At 40.0% G+C, this 5622-nt stretch overlaps 1 long non-coding RNA gene across 1 annotated transcript; it reads left to right on the top strand.

Annotated features, from left to right (window-relative positions):
* The first annotated feature begins 3949 nt into the window (after positions 1-3949).
* LOC113309042 lies at positions 3950-5071 on the top strand. The gene is made up of 3 exons (XR_003340291.1): positions 3950-4047; positions 4701-4788; positions 4871-5071. It is a non-coding gene; the product is annotated as an uncharacterized LOC113309042 (long non-coding RNA).
* Positions 5072-5622: the final 551 nt, after the last annotated feature.

A 5622-nucleotide genomic window follows, 5' to 3' on the forward strand; every position in this document is an offset into this window, starting at 1 on the left:
ATATTGTATTGTTATAAACTTCATAGGTCAGTTGTGTGAATGTTCACATTATGAAAATTGTGTCCGTGATTTCATGAAAAATCAGTTTCGGAAACTAAATAAAGTTTCGTTCGTTTTTTGCAGTTTTCGAAGAGACGAACGATTTTGAGGTGTTAACTCTAGCATTACTATCACTATTGTTAGTGGAAGTATAAAAGGTAAGAGTTAAGAGTTACCATTTTTGCTGATGTTGGTTTGTTTACATAGTAGTAATCTTTGATCTTCCGGTTCCAGAAAATGTCGACCAACAATAACAGCAATTACGATTACTGGTATTCCTCTTCTTCCTCTGGCTCTTCTGATGAGGATTCCGACGCTCCTATAGCGAAATCAAAGGATAGGGTTACCCAGGAAGGGGCGAAGCCTAATGTTCCCTTGGGTGAGCGAAGAGCCTCTTTTGCTGAACTCGAAAAGAAAAGAGCTGAAGACAAAAAGAAGGATGCTCGTCAACGTGAAAAATATCGCAACCGGCGTAAGAGACAGAGGGTTGAGGAGAAGCGTCAATTATTGGATGGGGTGCCTTCTGATTCTGATGCTGATGCTTCTGAAGGAGAGATCATATGGGAACCATCCGAGCGTTACATTAAGCCTGATCGATATGAAAGAGAGCATCATAGGATGATGAAGAAAATTGAAGCTGAAGCTGCAGCAGAAGATAACTCGGACTCAGATGATGATGTTATCTTCCGTCCACCGGACTTCACCAATGATCCTGACAGTGACTCTGAAGAAGATGATTCTGAGAAGGCCAGTGACGATGAAGCTGACAATTCGGATGAGTCCGACGAGTAGTTTTACTTCCATATTCTTTAGACGTTAGAGCATTCCCTTTTTAGTCTTCATAGTGGATATCTTTCTTTTGACTGTTTAAACGACTTTACTTCAATTAGACTTTTCTTCTGAATGATGAACATTTTGTTAACGTCGATTTCTTCTAATCCATGACATGGACCAATGTCCATATATCCAAATTCATCATGACTTGTCGATTTTCATGAGAAGTAACATAACACACGGCTGAGAATTCATGACGTGTACAAGGCCGTGTGGCCTATCCTTTGACCTGTGACGTTCAGTCCCCAGTGTGTTATTTTCCTCCGCGTCTTCGGTATCGATCTTTGAAGCCTAGGGTTTCAGTGGAACTCGTGACTGAGTTGACTATATGACTATCGTCTGATATATATATCTTCAAGACTCCAAATCTATGATCCACGCAAATATTTATTCCATTCCTGAGTCAGTTTCATCGTGCAGAGAAGTTTTGATCCTACCCTCTTGCCGTCATGTCGAGTAATAGCATTTCTTCTCAAGATGATCTTCAGTCGAAGCGTGAAATAGCAACGTCTATCTCAGTAAGTTGTACATTTCTTATTCTTCTCCTTTCTTGTCGCTGTTCAATCGAGATTATTGATCACAAGAGAATGATTTGTCGTAGGACTGTAAGAAGAATGCTACTCCTCATAATGCAAGGCCTAAGCGTACTGTAAGAGCTCCTGCCCGGTATGGATCGGCTCGTGCTGAAGCTGGATCGTCTGTAAGTAAACCTATGACTCTTGAGATTGTACTGAGTCCCGGGATTAACACTCCTTCGTTTCATCGTAGGCGGATGTCCGTGACGTCGTCGATGCTAGACGAAGAAAGAGTGGAAAGTCCGTGACCGTGGTTGAGGTTGAGGAAAGCAGTAACCAGGCATGTGAAGATTCTGCAAGATCCGTGGAGACTGGAGACGGTGTCCATACTCGTGAATACCCAACCGCTGGACTTTTATTCGAAGCCTCATTGACTAATACCTTCCCAGACAATGAAATAGTCGGCGTATTCGTGATTCCCAAATGTTATGCGTCTCTGTACACCAAGATATGGAAGAAGTATGGTCACATTGCTACCACAGAAGTGTGGAAAGGTTTTCTTCCAACCCTTTTAACCACGGTAGCGGGGCTATTGCCGATCATCGAGGAAATGAATCAGATGCACTTGCGAGACGTCAAAAACCATGAACTGCACCAATGGGATGAAATGATCTCGAATTGTGAGATATTGCGATTCAATGTAAGATGGATCTTTCGTCGTCTTGAGATAATCAAGGTTCATAAGGCGGCAGAGGCTGCTGATGCAATTTCCATGAATTCAGCTTTACTGGATGAGGAGAGGATACTGGCTCTGGAGTCAGCAAGGGTTGAGAAAGCGGTCGAAGACTTGAAGGCAAAGACCAAGATTTTTCAGGAGAAGCTTGACAAGGCTTCTTACAGGGATTATCCGTTGCTGGATGGTTTGCTCTGAGTGAGCATTTGTGGTTGTTGTTTTTTTAGTAAATCTGAGTTTCTAGTTAGGTGAAACAGTTGATCATGGTATGAACGAATTTTGCTCATTTATGAAATGTTTAATGAAAAAAGGAGCATTCGCATGCTCTTTGGAGGAATGAAATTACATTTTTGAAAATGCTTGAAATGATGAAGAGGTAGTTTGTTTCATGGATCAGGCATAATAAGCTTTGAGCCATTTTCCATTGATGATGTTTCCTTCCTTTCCTCCATTGATTGCTAAAATTTTGTAGTATCCGCTAGACACTGCTTTGATAACAACATATGGCCCTTCCCATTTAGGAGAGAACTTAGGAGCGGACATGTCATGCTGAATGTGCTTTGCCGTCTTTAATACCAAATCTCCTACTTGAAATGTTCGAGGTCTTACCATTTTGTTGTAGGCTCTGGAGATCCTATGTTTTTAAGCTTACACATATTTTTCCACCTTGGTTCTCCTTGATTCCAGCATATCTAGATCAGCGATTCTTGATCTGGAGATTTCGGCCTCATCCCATTGTACACCACTGGATGCTGCAATCCTGGCTGAGGGAACTTTGATTTCTGCTGGAAGTATGGTGTTGGATCCATAGACAAGGGAATATGGCGAAGTACCGACCGAGCTCCTTGGTGCAGTTCTGTAATCCCATAGAGCCATGGGTAATTGATCATGCCATGATCGAGGATTGTCATGAATCGTCCAACTGAATCCTGACCAAAGTCTTGTTGGTACTTTATGCTTGATCATTTCCTTGTGGATAGTAAGGCGTGGAGAAGATTTGTTTGATCCCATATTTATTGAGCAGCTTCTCAACATCTTGATTGGAAAAAGGAGTTCCGTTATCTATGATGATATTAGAGCTGGCAAACAAGCTGAAACCCGCGGGTTAACCCGTGCCCGGCTCGTAAAAACCCGAACCCGGCTCGGCTGGTTTCTAAACAAGCCGGGTTCGGGTTAGAGAAATGACGGCTTGTGAATAAACGGGTTAACCCGTCCTGGCCCGTGAAACCGCGGGTACAACCCGTAAACCCGTCCACAATTACTAATTAGTAATTTTTATATAATCCTGTCCGTCGGATTATCTAGGATTAATCACATCCACACGATTAAGGTATAAAAGGCGAAACCCTAGAACTAAATGAAGAGATATCTTTCTTTTTTATCTCTCTCTTTTCTTCTTCTGCTCCTTGCCTCCTTCCCTTCTTCTGCGTTCTTCAGTTGTGAATTGAATCTCGGATAAACAATGAATCATTTGGCACGATTCTCTGGAAGCTAGGTCTTTATCTCTCTCAGGGTTTGTTATCTCCTTCATTCTCCGTTCCTTCTCATATCAATTATTATCCTTTTTATTTCCTTATACTACAGGGTTGCAGATTTGATATTGTTGATGTTTATTTATTTTTTTTGCAGTGCAAGTGAGAGATGAGCAGCTGCTGCGGCTGTCAAGTTTGAATCAAGAGAAATCAGAGATTTCGATTTGTAAAAGCGTGATCTGAGATCTGATGATGAATTAAATTCAAAAATCACGATAACCCTTTGATTCAGATTAAGTTTTCAGTACTTATAAAGAGAGATCTCAACCGGTGTACAGTTCATCAATTTTGCTTAAGTGTGAATCTGGTGGTGTATTTTATTCAATTCAAAGAAGAAGAAGTTTCTTTCCATAAACAAGTTATAATCTTCTGGTTCTTGGAGTTTATTTCGCAGGTGAAGTTTTCTTTTTAATTCGTTTTCTGGGTTTCTTGTTTCTGTGATGATCTTTCTGTTGACTATGAAGAAGAAGAAACTAGGGTTTTATGTTGTTGTGTTGAATCCACAGTATTCTTTTTATTCAAATTAGTTGGTAATTCATGTTGAAAGTGATGGTTCTGTTTGTATTGAGGAAGTACTTATTGAGAATATTCTGTAGATAAATTGCTTGAATGAATGTTCAAACCAGTAAAACCCTAGAAATAGAGAAGATTAGAGAGAATGAATGTAGTAATGGTAGGATTTTCTGTGCATACTTCACTACAGGGTGATAAGGGGCAAAGGGTTTTGAGATTGTGATAGCTTTGGATTTGTTCTGTAATTCATTGAATGGTTACTCAAGGAGAAACCCTCACCAAAAGCCTTTTGGTGTAGTTCGTATCAGATGTTCATATTACATATAATTTGTAACTTATGGTTCTTTGCTCGCACGCATATGCACTCCTCGTATTTAGTAGGAAACTTGTGAGAAACTATAGTGAATAACAATGGGTGTGTTTATCTGATACAATGTGTGAGTGAAAGGTTGATATCAGTTTTTCGTCCCTGTAGTTTGCATTTTGCAGTATGTGAAACTAACTGCCGGTGGATTGGCCTTTTGGTCTGTTTAGGTAAATGTTACTAGACATCTATAGATCATTCTCGTGGACTGTGGTTGAGTACGCTTGTTCTGATTGCAACATGCCTGCTATGACAAAGGTCAGTATACTAATTTGACGCACTGAGTTCTTCTGTGAATTTCTTAGCTCTTTATTTATTCTTAAATCTTAATTTGAAACAGAGTTTTGAGCACCACAATTTTGGGCACATATTTGACAAGCTTACCGAAGAAATTGGAAGTCCAGTCGAATTTGAACTGCCAGACTGGGTAAAGGATCAGAATCCTAATACCTACACCTTCATAAGACGCAGTATCCATATAGTAGTTGAATAAATTAATATGCTCTGAATGAACTTCTTGGTGGAAATTATTTTGTGAAGGACAAAGATAATATCAGTATTAAGAGATTAAACTACATATGCTAATCCATACGTCTTTTTGCTTGTTTTATTTGTTTAAGAAAAGGTCTTTTTTATCTTCCTTTTCACGGGTTTTACCTTTTCTTCAAATAGCATACTGTATTTTGTGCTGGGATTAGCAGATAGTAGTGATGTCTTTCTATCTTTTGAAATTTAAATGATACAAAATTTTTGTGATTGCCATTATTTGTTTGTTCTTCATTCTATCGGCATTGGATTGTAAATTTTGGCGTGTGATAGGCTGAAACTGTCAATGTGAGTATATGAATGTTGAATCTGTTGATTGGATTGATTCATAAATCAGAGGAAACTCTGTCAAATCGGTTTCTGGTGAGTTGACTCACCATAAACGGGTTAACCCGCAGGTTTAACCCGTTACGGGTGCGGGTTAAAGAAATGACCACCCGTGAAGAATATCAACCCGCGGGTTTTGACCCGTGTTAACCCGAACCCGTGTAACCCGTAACAAGCCATCCCCGGCCCGCCCGTTTGCCAGCTCTAGATGATATGCTT

This window comes from Papaver somniferum, chromosome 9 (assembly GCF_003573695.1).
Source record: "Papaver somniferum cultivar HN1 chromosome 9, ASM357369v1, whole genome shotgun sequence".
Classification (NCBI taxonomy): Eukaryota; Viridiplantae; Streptophyta; class Magnoliopsida; order Ranunculales; family Papaveraceae; genus Papaver; species Papaver somniferum.